Source organism: Heptranchias perlo, chromosome 2, assembly GCF_035084215.1.
Source record: "Heptranchias perlo isolate sHepPer1 chromosome 2, sHepPer1.hap1, whole genome shotgun sequence".
NCBI classification, from domain to species: domain Eukaryota; kingdom Metazoa; phylum Chordata; class Chondrichthyes; order Hexanchiformes; family Hexanchidae; genus Heptranchias; species Heptranchias perlo.
This window is the reverse complement of record NC_090326.1, coordinates 3,702,476-3,722,084: the sequence shown is the minus strand read 5'-3', so window position 1 is coordinate 3,722,084 and position 19,609 is coordinate 3,702,476. Positions and strand designations below refer to the sequence as shown.

Here is a 19,609-nt window from a genome sequence, read left to right as displayed (position 1 = left end):
GATCTTGCAGGCCATCAGTCCAAGCCACTTTTTCCTATTTGTCTCTGCATTTCACGTCCCTTTCTCCCCAAACAAGCTGCTCGGCCAAAATGGCATTTTCTTTTCGTACATAGAAACACAGAACATTCAGGGCACAGAAGGAGGCCATTCGGCCCATCGTGTCTGCGACGGTCATCGAAGAACATGAAACACTTGTTCAGACAATGACAGCACCAAGTTCGGGTCGGCATGCACTCGAAATGGATGAAAGATGTTGGACATTGAGGGACGATGGGTTTTGCTGATGCCAGGAGAAATAAACTCAAAGATCTCATCTCCCTCCTTTCAGGTACTGATAATGTTCAAGAGATGTTCTCACTGCCTCAGGCCCATTATCTCAAGTCGCACACTCCTTCCAATCTTGCACATCTTCCTTAGCTTTGAAAACGCTCATTTTTTACACTGGAATTCAATTTGAAGAAAGAGGTGCTGTGATTAGTTGGTGTTGTTAAGGAGATGTCGTGCCAGGAGAGACATAAATGGCTAATGAGAACAGTTACTGTTCTGACACTGTGAGCTACAGTTAAAGGTTGGCGACAATTAAAGTGACAAGCAACAGGTCTTTTCCGAATCTTGGGAGAAATGGCAACAAAAATCTTCCCACAAACTTTGATCAGCGTCAACACATTTTAAAGAAATGTAGGCATTTTACAGAAGGCATGAAAGTGCATTGTATGTCGCTCTGATGGCTTGTTAGATTAAAGAATGATCGGCTGCCCGCTGCTCGATTAGCATTTATGTTGGCGAAAAAGCTAATGTTGATCAGGAGCAAGCATTGGGCTCAGTGATGGGACATTCGTTGGCACCAGAACGACAAGCACCAAGAAAGCAATCTTCCCTGACCGGGAATCGAACCCGGGCCGCGGCGGTGAGAGCGCCGAATCCTAACCACTAGACCACCAGGGAAGCTACGGCTGATGCATGCGAGAGAGGAGTCCAACCTTTTCTTTCCTAATTGTCCCTTTGAAATTCAGGTCTCTTTCGATCCAAAAAAAAGCTGCTCGCCCAAAATGGCATTTTCTTTTAGCACATTGGAACATAGAACATTCACGGCACAGTGGGAGGCCATTCGGCCCATCGTGTTTGTGACGGTCATCGAACAACATAAAACACTGGTTCAGACAATGACAGCACCAAGTTCGGGTAGGCATGCACACAAAATGGATGAAAAATGATGGACTTTGAGAGACGATGGGTTTTGCAGATGCCAGGATAAATAAACTGAAAGAGCTCATCAGCCTGCTTCTTTCAGATACTGAATGTCTTTATGCTCAAGAGATGTTCTCACTGCCTCAGGCCCATTATATCCAGTCGCACACTCCTTCCAATCTTGCACACCTCCCTTCGCTTTGAAACCGTGCATTTTTTTTTACACTGGGCCTCATTTTGAAGAAAGCGGTGCTGTGATCAGCTGGTGTTGTTAAGGAGATGTAGTGGCAGAAGAGACATAAAAGTTTAAAAAACAGTGACTGTTCTGACACTGTGAGCTATAGTTAAAGGTTGGCGACAATTAGAGTGTCAGGCAGCAGATCTTTTCCAAATCTGTTGGAAATGGCAACAAAAACCTTCCCACAAACTTTGATCAGCGTCACGACTCTTTAAAAATAAATACTGGCATTTTACAGAAGGCAAGAAAGTACATTGTGTGTCACTCTAATGGGTTGTGAGATAAAGGAATGATGGGCAGCCCCTTGTTGCAACCACAGCAGTGTAAAACTGATAGCGATCAGGAGCAATCACTGGCATCAGAACGAACAGCACTTTGCAAATAACGTTCCCTGACCGGGAATCGAACCCGGGCCGCGGCGGTGAAAGCGCCGAATCCTAACCACTAGACCACCAGGGAAGCACATGGCACGATCTTGCAGGCCATCAGTCCAAGCCTCTTTTTCCTATTTGTCTCTGCATTTCACGTCCCTTTCTCCCCAAACAAGCTGCTCGGCCAAAATGGCATTTTCTTTTCGTACATAGAAACACAGAACATTCAGGGCACAGAAGGAGGCCATTCGGCCCATCGTGTCTGCGACGGTCATCGAAGAACATGAAACACTTGTTCAGACAATGACAGCACCAAGTTCGGGTCGGCATGCACTCGAAATGGATGAAAGATGTTGGGCATTGAGGGACGATGGGTTTTGCTGATGCCAGGAGAAATAAACTCAAAGATCTCATCTCCCTCCTTTCAGGTACTGATAATGTTCAAGAGATGTTCTCACTGCCTCAGGCCCATTATCTCCAGTCGCACACTCCTTCCAATCTTGCACATCTTCCTCAGCTTTGAAAACGCTCATTTTTTACACTGGAATTCAATTTGAAGAAAGAGGTGCTGTGATTAGTTGGTGTTGTTAAGGAGATGTCGTGCCAGGAGAGACATAAATGGCTAATGAGAACAGTTACTGTTCTGACACTGTGAGCTACAGTTAAAGGTTGGCGACAATTAAAGTGACAAGCAACAGGTCTTTTCTGAATCTTGGGAGAAATGGCAACAAAAATCTTCCCACAAACTTTGATCAGTGTCAACACATTTTAAAGAAATGTAAACAATTTTACAACACCAAGTTATAGTCCAACAATTTTATTTTAAATTCGCAAGCTTTCGGAGGCTTCCTCCTTCCTCAGGTGAACGAAATGAAATCCTCGAAATGAAATCGCATTTATAATTCACAGAACATTGCTTGATGATTACAGACAGTTTTTTCAACTGCCCGTTGCCAAGGCAATCAGTGTGCAGACAGACAGTTGTTACCTGCAAGGTCTCAGAATATACAAATCACCAAAAAAAAAACAAACAAAAATAAACAGAGATAGAGAGGTAGAAACATAGAAAAGACAGCAACTGACCCGTTATATTAAAAACAGATAACATTTGTTCGCTGGTGGGGTAACGTGTCGCGTGACATGAACCCAAGATCCCGGTTGAGGCCGTCCTCATGGGTGCGGAACTTGGCTATCAATTTCTGCTCGACGATTTTGCGTTGTCGTGTGTCTCGAAGGCCGCCTTGGAGTACGCTTGCCCGAAGGTCGGTGGATGAATGTCCATGACTGCTGAAGTGTTCCCCGACTGGGAGGGAACCCTCCTGTTTGGCGATTGTTGCGCGGTGTCCGTTCATCCGTTGTCGCAGCGTCTGCATGGTCTCGCCAATGTACCATGCTCTGGGTCATCCTTTCCTGAAACGTATGAGGTAGACAACGTTGGCCGAGTCACAGGAGTATGAACCATGCACCTGGTGGGTGGTGTCCTCTCGTGTGATGGTGGTATCTGTGTCGATGATCTGGCATGTCTTGCAGAGGTTACCGTGGCAGGGTTGTGTGGTGTCGTGGACGCTGTTCTCTTGAAAGCTAGGTAATTTGCTGCGAACGATGGTCTGTTTGAGGTTGGGTGGCTGTTTGAAGGCGAGTAGTGGAGGTGTGGGGATGGCCATAGCGAGGTGTTCGTCGTCATTGATGACATGTTGAAGGCTGCGGAGAACATGGCGTAGTTTCTCCGCTCCGGGGAAGTACTGGACGACAAAGAGTACTCTGTTGGTTGCATCCCGTTATGAACCTTCTCTGTCGGTTCAGCCCACAGAAGCTGCTTGGCGGCTTCCCACCTTCGGAAGTCCAGTTGGGAGCCTGAGTCCGACCACAACCTCCAGTCACTGAGGCTTATTCATGTATTCAACACATGTGTGACGCAGAGTCTGAAACTGGAGGTTCTGGAAGTCCCTGCACCTGGAGAATTGAGTCTTTATTGGGGTCTTGCAAAGGTCTCAGCCATCGACCTTTGCTGGATGCGATCTACCAAACTCCAGGGCCGTTTGGTCTGTCTTGATCAGCACCCTCCGGTTGTGGCCAATGTAGACAGCGTCTATAGTGCCTCCGCCAACCTGCTTCACACTTTTCAGTTCACTGATCCAACTGCTGAACTTCAGTCGTGAAAGCATCAGAGGGAAAGTCATCGCTCAGGAAACTAGTCCTGTTCCACCCACCACAATCCAAATAGTGGGACATGTGGGTTTGGCGGAGCTTCCTTCAGTGTTTGACGCATATTCGTGTTCTCCACCACCAAATCCATAGTGGCCAGCTTTACTTATTGCAGGATAATGCCTCACAGGTGAATTGAGGGAGCAATCCCTGCCACAGAGTGAGGACCACTTTCAGAGAGCATCACTGCAGCAGCAGGTTGTGTGGCTGCCATTAATAAAGGAGCAGGGTCTATCGTCCAGTGGATCTTGTATCACCACTTAGCTTGGCTGCGCATCTTGGAGTTCCTTCAGTAACTGCAGCAACAACCACTGCAGATGTCCTTAGATGCTGAGGGCTTCTGTGGCGAGCGAGTGGAGGAGCTGCTTCAGGGTACAAGCATCTCCAGCAGAACTTTCAGGCATTCCCGGATTGGCATGCAAGGAGACACTGTCTCACTTTGCAGCTGAGCCCACCCCATCTACAGGCCCTTTCAGGGACAGCAGTCTTTTCAAAGCTTTCGCCGGACTGCAATGTCTTTGTGTCATGTTAGCCCGTCTTTCCAGATTAGGACCTGGAAAGCAGGGAGCACGCAACAAGTAACCTTCAAGGCCCTCTCCAGCTCTCCCTCTCCAAGCAGTGATTCCTGCCTTTGATAGCCCACCACAGATGTGGATGGATGAGCCATTTCTACTACTTCCATGTGGAAATGGATCACTCGGGACACTTGGGCCTCGGAGACCAGAATTAGTGAGCATCCAATGCATTAGCTCCTTGAGCCTTCATGTTTTCATAATGTAGTTTGGTTTGACCATCAAAGCAACCAGCTACTAATGGGCAAACTGGCAGTTGAGATCAGTATCTTCGACCATCCACACTGAGAGCGAGTGAGTGATAGTCATAGTCATCTTCTTCCTCCAGAAGGACGAACTGTTGGGGATATTTCACCAGTTAAGCCTTGCTCCATCAATTAAGTTTCCACAGGCCTCCTTTGTCACAGCATCTGAACTAGAGCTGCTGGTCCTGAGATCACAGTGTTCTCCAGGTATTGGTGCTGCAGCCATCAGGCTGTTCAGCTTCGATATGGGTGGGAGGCTACATTCAGGATCAATGGACTTCTAGGCCAATCGATATGGATGAGTTCACTTGGCATTTCAACAGGCTCAAGGTTTGAATGCTACAATAAGACATTATATACCTTCAGACTTGATGCGGCGTAAGTCACTGCGCCTCCAGACACACAATTTGACAGTAGTCCGGAGCGCCTACAAACAGGGAGGGGCCCAGACCCGGTACCTCTGTCAACATGACACGTTACTTCCCATTGGTGCTTGAAGCATGGGTTGATATTCTTGGTGCCAATTTTGGTCGGGATGGACAATAAAACAGTCGGCACACTCAGCTAACTTGTAATCCACCCTGACGAGTGGATGATCCACACGTAGGTAGTCCAGAATATCATCAGGAGTTGGGGAGTTAACAAATCAATCAACTTGCTCACATTACTGGACAATCACCAATCTGCTAAAGGACCTCAGGCAGTCAGGGTGGAGACTGGGATAGTCTCTCATTCTTTTGTTTCTAGATTATGTTGTTCAGGATTGCCTGATCTCCAGAATGCTGTAGAAAATTACAGCAGAACGTGATTCTCGTTAAACCTTTCCTGGCCTCACAAACCGTGCTTCTCAGGCACTCCGGTTTTGAATGCTGCCAGTCTGACTTGAGGAGTCCACGGGAGAACACCAAGTCTTTTGAAGACCCTATAAGGTCTATTAGAGATCGAAAAGTTAACATATGTGTGGAGATGGAAGATATGGGTATGGTTCTCAATTAATACTTTGCATGTTTCTTCACAAAAACAGGGAATGATGCAGAGATTGAAATTAAGAATGAGTGTGAAATAATGGATGGGATTAACATAGTGAGAGAGGAAGTATTAAGGGGTTTAGCATTTATGAAAGTAGATAAACCGCCAGGCCCGGATGGAATGCATTTCAGGCTGTTAAGAGAAGCAAGGGAGGAAATAACGGAGGCTTTGACTATCACTTTCCAATCCTCACTGGCTCGGCCAGAGGATTGCAGGAATGCTAATGTTGTACGGTTGTTTAAAAAGCGAGAAACAGAAAGACCGAGTAATTAAAAACCAGTGAGTGTAACCTCGATGGTGGGCAAATGATTGGAATCGATTCTGAGGGACAGCATAATCGTCATTTAGAAAGGCACAGGTTAATCAAGGACATTCAGCATGGATTTGTTAAGGGAAGTTTGTGTCTAAATAATTTGATTCAATTTTTTGTGCACTTAACAAGGAGGGTTGATCAGGGTAACATATACGATGTAGTGTACATGGATTTTTGCAAGGCTTTTGACAAGGTCCCACATGGCAGACTGGTTAACAAAGTAAAAGCCCATGGAATCCAAGGGAAAGGGGCTAGTTGCTCCAGAATTGGCTCAGTGGTAAGAACAAAGGGTAATGGTTGATGGTTTTTTTCGTGATTGGAAGGCTGTTTCCAGTGGGTTACCACAAGGCTCAGTACTAGGTCCCTTGCTTTTTGTGGTATATATTAATGATTTGGACTTGAATGTGGGGGGCTTGATCAAGAAGTTTGCAGACGATATAAAAATTGGCTGTGAGTTTGGTAGTGAGGAGGAAAGCTATAGTCTGCAAGACGATATCGATGGACTGGTCAGGTGGGCAGAAAAGTGGCAAATAGAATTCAATCCAGGGAAGTGTGAGGTAATGCATTTGGGGAGGTCAAACAAGGTAAGGGAGTACACAATAAATGGTAGGATATTGAGAAACAAAAGGGACCTTGGAGTGCATGTCCACAGATCCTGAAAGTAGCAGGACAAGTCGATAAGCTGGTTAAAAAGGCATACGGAATACTTCCCTTTATTAGCCGTGGCATAGAATATTAGAGCAGGGAGGTTATGCTGGAAATGTATAAAACATTGGTTAGTCCACAGCTTGAGTACTGCGTACAGTTCTCGTCACTACATTACAGGAAATATGTGATTGCACTAGAGAGGCTACAGAGAAGATTTACGAGGATGTTGCCAGGGCTTGAGAATTTTAGCTATGAGAAAAGATTGGATAGGCTGGGGCTGTTTTCTTTGGAACAAAGGAGGCTAATTGGGAGATTTAATTTAGGTATGTAAAATTATGATGGGACTAGATAGAGTGGATAGGGAGGACCTTTTTCCCTTAGTAGAGGGGTCAGTGATCAGGGGGCATAGCTTTAAAGTAATTGGTCTGCGGATTAGTCGGCAGCTGAGGAGAATTTTTTTTTTACCCAGAGGGTGGTGGAGGTCTGGAACTCACTGCCTGAAAGAGTGGTGGAGGCAGAAACCCTCAAATCATTGGCAAAGTAATTGGATGCACACTTGAAATGCCGTAACCTACAGGGCTACGGACCATGTGCTGGAAAGTGGGATCAAGCTGGAGAGCTCTTTTTCTGCCGGCACGGACGCAATGGGCCGAATGACGTCCTTCTATGCCGTAACTTTCTGTGGTTCTATGACTCTACCTTTCTTATGGAATCTTCATTCTTCATTCGGACGTACTCCACACACTGCTGGACACAGTCCGAGTGGTACTCAGGGCGAGAAGGGTGGGCACTGCAAGGGAACACACTCTGGCTTCCAGCACAAACAGATCTAATTGATTGTTATTCACGGCTGCTAGATCCAAACAGTAAGGTGAACCTTCAGGATCAGGATCCTGCTAGCTTTTGATTGATGGCCTGGCTTTTGAGATGGAATGTCTATCAGATTAGGGTAGATTAGCAGTATGGTACTGACCGTGGTGGACACAGTACTTGTTTCCCAAACACACCTCTAACATGGAGCCACCCTCCTATCTTTACCAGGTATCACTGCTCAGGTTGGCATTCATGGGTAATGCTCACTTTATCATAAGTGTCCTGGTCACTTATGATAACGTCCCTTTTAAACTCAACCCTTGTAAACTGCTCCCTTTTAAACTGCCCTCTTGGCAGCTGCTCCCTTGTAAACTGTCCCCTTGTAAAATGATCCCTTGCAAACCGCCCCTTTGTAAATGGATCCGTTGTAAACTGCTCCCTTATAAACTGGTCCCTTGTAAACTGATCCCTTGTAAATTGGTCCCTTGTAAACTGCCCACTTGTAACTTGATCCCTTGTATAATGCTCCCTTGTAAACTGCTCCCTTGTAAATTACCCCCTTGTAAACTGATCCCTTGTAAACTTTCCCCTTATAAATTGTTCCCTTGTAAACTGATCCCTTGTAAACTGTCCCCTTATAAACCGTTCCCTTGTCAACTGATCCCTTGTAAACTTTCCCCTTATAAATTGTTCCCTTGTAAACTGATCCCTTGTAAACTGATCCCTTATAAACTGTTCCCTTGTAAACTGATCCCTTGTAAACTGTTCCCTTGTAAACTCTTCCCTTATAAACTGGTGCCTTAAAAACTGCCTCCTTGTAAAATGATGCCTTGTAAGCTGATCTCTTGTAAACAGATCCCTTGTAAACTGCGTCTTGTAAACTGTTCCCTTGTAAACTGTCCCCTTTTAAACTGCCCCGTTGTAAACTGCCTCCTTGTAAATTGCCCCCTTGTAAACTGATCACTCGTAAACTGCCCCATTGTAAACTGACCCTTTGTAAACTGATCCATTGTAAACTGATCCCTGTAAACTGATCCCTTTTAAACTGCTCTCTTTTAAACAGCCCCTTGTAAACTGATCCCTTGCAAGCTGCTCTCGTGTAAACTGCCCCTTGTAAACTGATCCCTTGTCACCTGCTCTTGTGTAAACTGCCCCCTTGTAAACTGATCCCTTGTAACCTGCTCTCGTGTAAACAGCCCCTTGTAAACTGATCCCTTGTAACCTGCTCTCGTGTAAACAGCCCCTTGTAAACTGATCCCTTGTAACCTGCTCTCGTGTAAACTGCCCCCTTGTAAACTGATCCCTTGTAACCTGCTCTCGTGTAAACTGCCCCCTTGTAAACTACCACCTTGTAAGTTGATCTCTTTTAAGCGCCTCTTCATTCTTCAAATAACTCGTCACTTTCCACCCGCCAGCTTGTCTCTTGGGCCTTGTGGGAAGTGTTTGGTCCGTTTCTTTTCCTTGTCCTGATTTGCCTTTGGGTGCAGATTATTGAATATTTTCACGGCTGAGATGAATAGATTTTGGACTCTAGTGGAATCAAGCGATATGAGAATCGGGCGGGAAAGTGGAGTTGAGGTCGAAGCTGAGCCATGATCTGATTGAATGGTGAAGCAGGTTCGAGGGGCCATATGGCCTACTCCTGCTCCTATTTCTGATGTTCTTATGTTCTTATATCAACAAACTGAGTTTTGTGGTGTGCTAAAAGTTAACGTTGCTCGGGAGCCGGTGAGGGAGGGGAAAACCTGTGTCATGCCCTGCAAAGTCAGGATGCTTATAAAATGTCTTGAAGAGGAGGTCACGTTATCAGTGATTTTCCCTTACATCGTGATAATTAGATTTACATTCTAGCCCATTCGTCCCGTCAATGTTTTGGAACTGGTGTTTCATCCAGTTACTGCTGGCTCAGTAACTGTATTCCAATCCACTGAGCACAGGACGGCCGAAAGGAATGGGATCAGATCCCAGTGAATTAAAGGAATGGGATCAGCTCCCAGTGAATTAAAGGAATGGGATCAGATCCCAGTGAATTAAAGGAATGGGATCAGATCCAATGGATTAAATGCATGGGATCAGATCCCAGTGAATTAAAGGAATGGGATCAGCTCCCAGTGAATTAAAGGAATGGGATCAGATCCAATGGATTCAATGCATGGGATCAGATCCCAGTGAATTAAAGGAATGGGATCAGATCCAGTGGATTAAAGGCATGGGATCGGATCCCATGGAATTAAAGAAATGTGATCGGATCCCATGGAATTAAAGAAATGTGATTAGATCCCAATGAATTAAAGCAATGTGATCAGATCGCAGAGAATTATGGAATGTGATCAGATCGCAGAGAATTATGGAATGGGATCAGATCCCAGTGAATTAAAGGAATGTGATCAGATTCCAGAGAATTAAAGGAATGTGATCAGATCGCAGAAAATTATGGAATGGGATCAAAACCCAGTGAGTTAAAAACATGGGATCAGATCCCAGCGAATTAAAAGCATGGGATGAGATCGCAGCCAATTAGATGGTTGGAATCAGATCTCAGCAAATTAAATGAATGGGATCAGATTCCAGTTAATTAAAGGCATGGGATCATATCCCAGAGAATTAATTGAATGGGATCAAATCACATCGAATTAAAGGCATGGGATCAGATCCCAGCGAATTAAACGCATATTATCAGATCCCACCGAATTGAATGAATAGGATCAGACACAGTCCCCTCCTCCCACAATCAGACACAGTCCCCTCCCCCAAAAATCAGACACAGTCCCCTCCCCCCACAATCTGAGACAGTCCCCTCCCCCAAAAATCAGACACAGTCCCCTCCCCCAAAAATCAGACACAGTCCCCTCCCCCAAAAATCAGACACAGTCCCCTCCCCCCACAATCTGACACAGTCCCCTCCTCCAAAAATCAGACACAGTCCCCTCCCCCAAAAATCAGACACAGTCCCCTCCCTCCACAATCTGACACAGTCCCCTCCCCCAAAAATCTGACACAGTCCCCTCCTCCAAAAATCAGACACAGTCCCCTCCCCCAAAAATCAGACACAGTCCCCTCCCTCCACAATCTGACACAGTCCCCTCCCCCAAAAATCTGACACAGTCCCCTCCTCCAAAAATCAGACACAGTCCCCTCCCCCAAAAATCAGACACAGTCCCCTCCCCCCACAATCTGACACAGTCCCCTCCTCCAAAAATCAGACACAGTCCCCTCCCCCAAAAATCAGACACAGTCCCCTCCCTCCACAATCTGACACAGTCCCCTCCCCCAAAAATCAGACACAGTCCCCTCCCCCAAAAATCAGACACAGTCCCCTCCCCCAAAAATCTGACACAGTCCCCTCCCCCCACAATCTGACACAGTCCCCTCCCCCCACAATCTGACACAGTCCCCTCCCCCAAAAATCTGACACAGTCCCCTCCCCCAAAAATCAGACACAGTCCCCTCCCCCAAAAATCAGACACAGTCCCCTCCCCCAAAAATCAGACACAGTCCCCTCCCCCAAAATCAGACACAGTCCCCTCCCCCCAAAATCAGACACAGTCCCCTCCTCCAAAAATCAGACACAGTCCCCTCCCCCAAAATCAGACACAGTCCCCTCCCCCAAAAATCAGACACAGTCCCCTCCCCCAAAAATCAGACACAGTCCCCTCCCCCCAAAAATCAGACACAGTCCCCTCCCCCAAAAATCAGACACAGTCCCCTCCCCCAAAAATCAGACACAGTCCCCTCCCCCAAAAATCAGACACAGTCCCCTCCCCCAAAAATCAGACACAGTCCCCTCCCCCCACAATCTGACACAGTCCCCTCCCCCCAAAAATCAGACACAGTCCCCTCCCCCACAATCTGACACAGTCCCCTCCTCCAAAAATCAGACACAGTCCCCTCCCCCAAAAATCAGACACAGTCCCCTCCCCCAAAAATCAGACACAGTCCCCTCCCCCAAAAATCTGACACAGTCCCCTCCCACAAAAATCAGACACAGTCCCCTCCCCCAAAAATCAGACACAGTCCCCTCCTCCAAAAATCAGACACAGTCCCCTCCCACAAAAATCAGACACAGTCCCCTCCCCCAAAAATCAGACACAGTCCCCTCCCCCAAAAATCAGACACAGTCCCCTCCCCCAAAAATCAGACACAGTCCCCTCCCCCAAAAATCAGACACAGTCCCCTCCCCCAAAAATCAGACACAGTCCCCTCCCCCCACAATCAGACACAGTCCCCTCCCACAAAAATCAGACACAGTCCCCTCCTCCAAAAATCAGACACAGTCCCCTCCCCCAAAAATCTGACACAGTCCCCTCCCCCAAAAATCAGACACAGTCCCCTCCTCCAAAAATCAGACACAGTCCCCTCCCCCAAAAATCAGACACAGTCCCCTCCCCCAAAAATCAGACACAGTCCCCTCCCCCAAAAATCAGACACAGTCCCCTCCCCCAAAAATCAGACACAGTCCCCTCCCCCAAAAATCAGACACAGTCCCCTCCCCCCACAATCAGACACAGTCCCCTCCCACAAAAATCAGACACAGTCCCCTCCTCCAAAAATCAGACACAGTCCCCTCCCCCAAAAATCTGACACAGTCCCCTCCCCCAAAAATCAGACACAGTCCCCTCCTCCAAAAATCAGACACAGTCCCCTCCCCCAAAAATCAGACACAGTCCCCTCCCCCAAAAATCAGACACAGTCCCCTCCCCCAAAAATCAGACACAGTCCCCTCCTCCAAAAATCAGACACAGTCCCCTCCCCCAAAAATCAGACACAGTCCCCTCCCCCCACAATCAGACACAGTCCCCTCCTCCAAAAATCAGACACAGTCCCCTCCCCCAAAAATTAGATACAGTCCCATCCTCCAAAAATCAGACACAGTCCCCTCCCCCAAAAATCAGACACAGTCCCCTCCTCCAAAAATCAGACACAGTCCCCTCCCCAAAAATCAGACACAGTCCCCTCCCCCCACAATCAGACACAGTCCCCTCCTCCAAAAATCAGACACAGTCCCCTCCTCCAAAAATCAGACACAGTCCCCTCCTCCAAAAATCTGACACAGTCCCCTCCTCCAAAAATCAGACACAGTCCCCTCCCCCCACAATCAGACACAGTCCCCTCCCCCCACAATCTGACACAGTCCCCTCCCCCAAAAATCAGACACAGTCCCCTCCTCCAAAAATCTGACACAGTCCCCTCCCCCCAAAAATCAGACACAGTCCCCTCCTCCAAAAATCAGACACAGTCCCCTCCCCCAAAAATCAGACACAGTCCCCTCCCCCAAAAATCAGACACAGTCCCCTCCTCCAAAAATCAGACACAGTCCCCTCCCCCCACAATCAGACACAGTCCCCTCCTCCAAAAATCAGACACAGTCCCCTCCCCCAAAAATCAGACACAGTCCCCTCCCCCAAAATCAGACACAGTCCCCTCCTCCAAAAATCAGACACAGTCCCCTCCCCCAAAATCAGACACAGTCCCCTCCCCCCACAATCAGACACAGTACCCTCCTCCAAAAATCAGACACAGTCCCCTCCTCCAAAAATCTGACACAGTCCCCTCCTCCAAAATCAGACACAGTCCCCTCCCCCAAAAATCAGACAGAGTCCCCTCCTCCAAAATCAGACACAGTCCCCTCCCCCAAAAATCAGACACAGTCCCCTCCCCCAAAATCAGACACAGTCCCCTCCCCCCACAATCAGACACAGTCCCCTCCTCCAAAAATCAGACACAGTCGCCTCCTCCAAAAATCTGACACAGTCCCCTCCCCCAAAATCTGACACAGTCCCCTCCCCCCAAAAATCAGACACAGTCCCCTCCCCCAAAAATCAGACACAGTCCCCTCCCCCAAAAATCAGACACAGTCCCCTCCTCCAAAAATCAGACACAGTCCCCTCCTCCAAAAATCTGACACAGTCCCCTCCACCAAAAATCAGACACAGTCCCCTCCCCCAAAAATCAGACACAGTCCCCTCCCCCAAAAATCAGACACAGTCCCCTCCCCCAAAAATCAGACACAGTCCCCTCCCCCAAAAATCAGACACAGTCCCCTCCTCCAAAAATCAGACACAGTCCCCTCCTCCAAAAATCAGACACAGTCCCCTCCTCCAAAAATCTGACACAGTCCCCTCCCCCAAAAATCAGACACAGTCCCCTCCCCCAAAAATCAGACACAGTCCCCTCCTCCAAAATCTGACACAGTCCCCTCCCCCCAAAAATCAGACACAGTCCCCTCCCCCCACAATCTGACACAGTCCCCTCCTCCAAAAATCTGACACAGTCCCCTCCTCCAAAAATCAGACACAGTCCCCTCCCCCAAAAATCAGACACAGTCCCCTCCCCCCAAAAATCAGACACAGTCCCCTCCCCCAAAAATCAGACACAGTCCCCTCCCCCAAAAATCAGACACAGTCCCCTCCCCCAAAAATCAGACACAGTCCCCTCCCCCAAAAATCAGACACAGTCCCCTCCTCCAAAAATCAGACACAGTCCCCTCCTCCAAAAATCAGACACAGTCCCCTCCTCCAAAAATCAGACACAGTCCCCTCCTCCAAAAATCAGACACAGTCCCCTCCCCCAAAAATCAGACACAGTCCCCTCCTCCAAAAATCAGACACAGTCCCCTCCTCCAAAAATCAGACACAGTCCCCTCCCCCCACAATCTGACACAGTCTCCTCCCCCAAAAATCAGACACAGTCCCCTCCCCCAAAAATCTGACACAGTCCCCTCCCCCAAAAATCAGACACAGTCCCCTCCTCCAAAAATCAGACACAGTCCCCTCCCCCAAAAATCAGACACAGTCCCCTCCCCCAAAAATCAGACACAGTCCCCTCCTCCAAAAATCAGACACAGTCCCCTCCCCCAAAAATCAGACACAGTCCCCTCCCCCAAAAATCAGACACAGTCTCCTCCTCCAAAAATCAGACACAGTCCCCTCCCCCAAAAATCAGACACAGTCCCCTCCCCCAAAAATCAGACACAGTCACCTCCCCCAAAAATCAGACACAGTCCCCTCCCCCAAAAATCAGACACAGTCCCCTCCCCCAAAAATCAGACACAGTCCCCTCCCCCCACAATCTGACACAGTCCCCTCCTCCAAAAATCAGACACAGTCCCCTCCTCCAAAAATCAGACACAGTCCCCTCCCCCAAAAATCAGACACAGTCCCCTCCCCCAAAATCTGACACAGTCCCCTCCCCCCACAATCAGGCACAGTCCCCTCCTCCAAAAATCAGACACAGTCCCCTCCCCCCACAATCAGACACAGTCCCCTCCCCCAAAAATCAGACACAGTCCCCTCCCCCAAAATCAGACACAGTCCCCTCCCCCAAAAATCAGACACAGTCCCCTCCTCCAAAAATCAGACACAGTCCCCTCCCCCAAAAATCAGACAAAGTCCCCTCCTCCAAAAATCAGACACAGTCCCCTCCCCCAAAAATCAGACACAGTCCCCTCCCCCAAAAATCAGACACAGTCCCCTCCCCCAAAAATCAGACACAGTCATCTCCCCCAAAAATCAGACACAGTCCCCTCCCGCAAAATCAGACACAGTCCCCTCCCCCAAAATCAGACACAGTCCCCTCCCCCCACAATCTGACACAGTCCCCTCCCCCAAAAATCAGACACAGTCCCCTCCCCCAAAAATCAGACACAGTCCCCTCCCCCAAAAATCAGACACAGTCCCCTCCCCCCACAATCAGACACAGTCCCCTCCTCCAAAAATCAGGCACAGTCCCCTCCCCCAAAATCTGACACAGTCCCCTCCTCCAAAAATCTGACACAGTCCCCTCCTCCAAAAATCAGACACAGTCCCCTCCTCCAAAAATCTGACACAGTCCCCTCCTCCAAAAATCTGACACAGTCCCCTCCCCCAAAAATCAGACACAGTCCCCTCCCCCAAAAATCAGACACAGTCCCCTCCCCCAAAAATCAGACACAGTCCCCTCCCACAAAAATCAGACACAGTCCCCTCCCCCAAAAATCAGACACAGTCCCCTCCTCCAAAAATCAGACACAGTCCCCTCCTCCAAAAATCAGACACAGTCCCCTCCCCCAAAAATCAGACACAGTCCCCTCCCCCCACAATCAGACACAGTCCCCTCCCCCAAAAATCAGACACAGTCCCCTCCCCCAAAAATCAGACACAGTCCCCTCCCCCAAAAATCAGACACAGTCCCCTCCCCCAAAAATCAGACACAGTCCCCTCCCCCAAAAATCAGACACAGTCCCCTCCCCCAAAATCTGACACAGTCCCCTCCCCCCACAATCTGACACAGTCCCCTCCCCCAAAATCTGACACAGTCCCCTCCCCCAAAAATCTGACACAGTCCCCTCCCCCAAAATCTGACACAGTCCCCTCCCCCAAAATCTGACACAGTCCCCTCCCCCAAAAATCAGACACAGTCCCCTCCTCCAAAAATCAGACACAGTCCCCTCCCCCAAAAATCAGACACAGTCCCCTCCCCCAAAAATCAGACACAGTCCCCTCCCCCAAAAATCAGACACAGTCCCCTCCCCCAAAAATCAGACACAGTCCCCTCCCCCAAAAATCAGACACAGTCCCCTCCCCCCAAAAATCAGACACAGTCCCCTCCCCCCAAAAATCTGACACAGTCCCCTCCCCCAAAAATCAGACACAGTCCCCTCCTCCAAAAATCTGACACATTCCCCTCCCCCAAAAATCTGACACAGCCCCCTCGCCCCAAAATCTGACACATTCCCCTCCCCCAAAAATCAGACACAGTCCCCTCCCCCAAAAATCAGACACAGTCCCCTCCCCCAAAATCTGACACAGTCCCCTCCCCCCACAATCAGACACAGTCCCCTCCTCCAAAAATCTGACACAGTCCCCTCCCCCCACAATCAGACACAGTCCCCTCCCCCAAAAATCAGACACAGTCCCCTCCCCCAAAATCAGACACAGTCCCCTCCCCCAAAAATCAGACACAGTCCCCTCCTCCAAAAATCAGACACAGTCCCCTCCTCCAAAAATCAGACACAGTCCCCTCCTCCAAAAATCTGACACAGTCCCCTCCTCCAAAAATCAGACACAGTCCCCTCCCCCAAAAATCAGACACAGTCCCCTCCTCCAAAAATCTGACACAGTCCCCTCCCCCAAAAATCAGACACAGTCCCCTCCTCCAAAAATCAGACACAGTCCCCTCCCCCCAAAAATCAGACACAGTCCCCTCCCCCCAAAAATCAGACACAGTCCCCTCCTCCAAAAATCTGACACAGTCCCCTCCCCCAAAAATCAGACACAGTCCCCTCCTCCAAAAATCTGACACAGTCCCCTCCCCCAAAAATCAGACACAGTCCCCTCCTCCAAAAATCAGACACAGTCCCCTCCCCCAAAAATCAGACACAGTCCCCTCCCCCAAAAATCAGACACAGTCCCCTCCCCCAAAAATCAGACACAGTCCCCTCCCCCAAAAATCAGACACAGTCCCCTCCCCCAAAAATCAGACACAGTCCCCTCCCCCCAAAAATCAGACACAGTCCCCTCCCCCCAAAAATCTGACACAGTCCCCTCCCCCAAAAATCAGACACAGTCCCCTCCTCCAAAAATCTGACACATTCCCCTCCCCCAAAAATCTGACACAGCCCCCTCGCCCCAAAATCTGACACATTCCCCTCCCCCAAAAATCAGACACAGTCCCCTCCCCCAAAAATCAGACACAGTCCCCTCCCCCAAAATCTGACACAGTCCCCTCCCCCCACAATCAGACACAGTCCCCTCCTCCAAAAATCTGACACAGTCCCCTCCCCCCACAATCAGACACAGTCCCCTCCCCCAAAAATCAGACACAGTCCCCTCCCCCAAAATCAGACACAGTCCCCTCCCCCAAAAATCAGACACAGTCCCCTCCTCCAAAAATCAGACACAGTCCCCTCCTCCAAAAATCAGACACAGTCCCCTCCTCCAAAAATCTGACACAGTCCCCTCCTCCAAAAATCAGACACAGTCCCCTCCCCCAAAAATCAGACACAGTCCCCTCCTCCAAAAATCTGACACAGTCCCCTCCCCCAAAAATCAGACACAGTCCCCTCCTCCAAAAATCAGACACAGTCCCCTCCCCCCAAAAATCAGACACAGTCCCCTCCCCCCAAAAATCAGACACAGTCCCCTCCTCCAAAAATCTGACACAGTCCCCTCCCCCAAAAATCAGACACAGTCCCCTCCTCCAAAAATCTGACACAGTCCCCTCCCCCAAAAATCAGACACAGTCCCCTCCTCCAAAAATCAGACACAGTCCCCTCCCCCAAAAATCAGACACAGTCCCCTCCCCCAAAAATCAGACACAGTCCCCTCCCCCAAAAATCAGACACAGTCCCCTCCCCCAAAAATCAGACACAGTCCCCTCCCCCAAAAATCAGACACAGTCCCCTCCCCCCAAAAATCAGACACAGTCCCCTCCCCCCAAAAATCTGACACAGTCCCCTCCCCCAAAAATCAGACACAGTCCCCTCCTCCAAAAATCTGACACATTCCCCTCCCCCAAAAATCTGACACAGCCCCCTCGCCCCAAAATCTGACACATTCCCCTCCCCCAAAAATCTGAAACAGTCCCCTCCCCCAAAAATCTGAAACAGTCCCCTCCTCCAACGTCTAACACAGCCCCCTCCCTCCAAAATCTGACACAGTCCCCTCCCCCTAAAATATGACACATTCCCATCCCACAAAATTTGACATAGTTCCCTCCCCCAAAAATCTGACACATTCCCCTCCCCCAAGATTAACTATTTAGATATCTGACATTTTAACAGCATTAGCTCGCCTGTCTCCTGAACAGATCACAGAATAATTTCGCCTCGGACGTTGGAGCAAAACGGGCGATAGCGATTAGGCAGCCCTGTTTTGTGCTCGGTCCGATTTCCTTTTCCATTGACTGTTGCTTTTCCCGATGAGATGTTGAACCAGGGCCCCCTCTATCTGTTTCAGTGGACGGAACAGATCCGACAGCACTAAGGCGTGAAGAGTAGGAGAGTCCCCCGATGTTCCAATGAACATTTATCCCCCAACTTTCTGCTCGGGTGTGAAACTGGCGGTAGAAATCAGCGGATTCACAGAAGTTGTTCGATTTTCATTTCAATCATCAGAAACACCAGTTCTACGCCCGAGTGTTAAGTTTTTGTTTGTTCATTCTTGAGCTGTGGGCGTCGCTGGTAAGGCCACATTAATTGCTCACTTCAATTACCCTGAGAAGTTGCTGGTGGGCCTTCTTCAACGGTTGACGTCGCTGTTTCAGACAACTGAATGGCTCACTCGGGCACTTCTGAGAGCAGGTAACCTAACAGTCGAACACATTGCTGAGGGATTGGAGGCATATATAGGTCAGACCGGGTAAAGACGGCTGGTTTCCTTCCCAAAAATCATTGATAAACCTGTTTTTAAATGAAACTGGGACAGTTTAATGGTCTGTAATATCACTTTTTAAAAGATCCAATTTCTTTTCAACTGAATTAGAATTCTCAAACTGCCATTTGAACTCAAGTTCGCTGGGTTATTAACACCGTTTCTGGATTATCAGTCCAGTAATATAATCACTACACTACCGTATCGTGATAGTTGGAATCTAGTCCATTAAATGGCCTGATATCTCATTGCAATTTGTTGGGATATGAGAGCGAATTGGTTGCCTGGTGTGCCTACATTACCACAGTTACTCAGCTCAAAAGTACATGAAAGGTGTTAGAAAATGCAAGTATTTTCTTTTCTTCTTCCGATTACTTGTTCAACCCACTATATATATATTGTTGCTTCGTGTATAGTGATTATTATGACATGTCTGTGTTGTGATATTTGGCATTAAACCATAGTCGAGTCTCCCGCCCCCTCGATCGGTCAGTCTGTATGTGTTTGTTGTTCTAATCTGACCATTGCTCAGTACAATGGATTATTGGGTCCCATCTCTTGATTTTTGACGTATGATGAAGACAGTGAGAAGTTTTGGTATTTTGTTATCCCAGAGTGGAGAGGGGAGAAAAACTGCTT

At 48.5% G+C, this 19,609-nt stretch overlaps 2 non-coding genes across 2 annotated transcripts; both read right to left on the bottom strand.

Moving 5' to 3' along the window:
- Positions 1-873: 873 nt before the first annotated feature.
- On the bottom strand, positions 874-945 carry trnae-cuc (transfer RNA glutamic acid (anticodon CUC)). Its single transcript has one exon. It is a non-coding gene; the product is annotated as a tRNA-Glu (tRNA).
- An 868-nt stretch (positions 946-1,813) lies between these two features.
- On the bottom strand, positions 1,814-1,885 carry trnae-uuc (transfer RNA glutamic acid (anticodon UUC)). Its single transcript has one exon. It is a non-coding gene; the product is annotated as a tRNA-Glu (tRNA).
- Between the last annotated feature and the right edge of the window lie 17,724 nt (positions 1,886-19,609).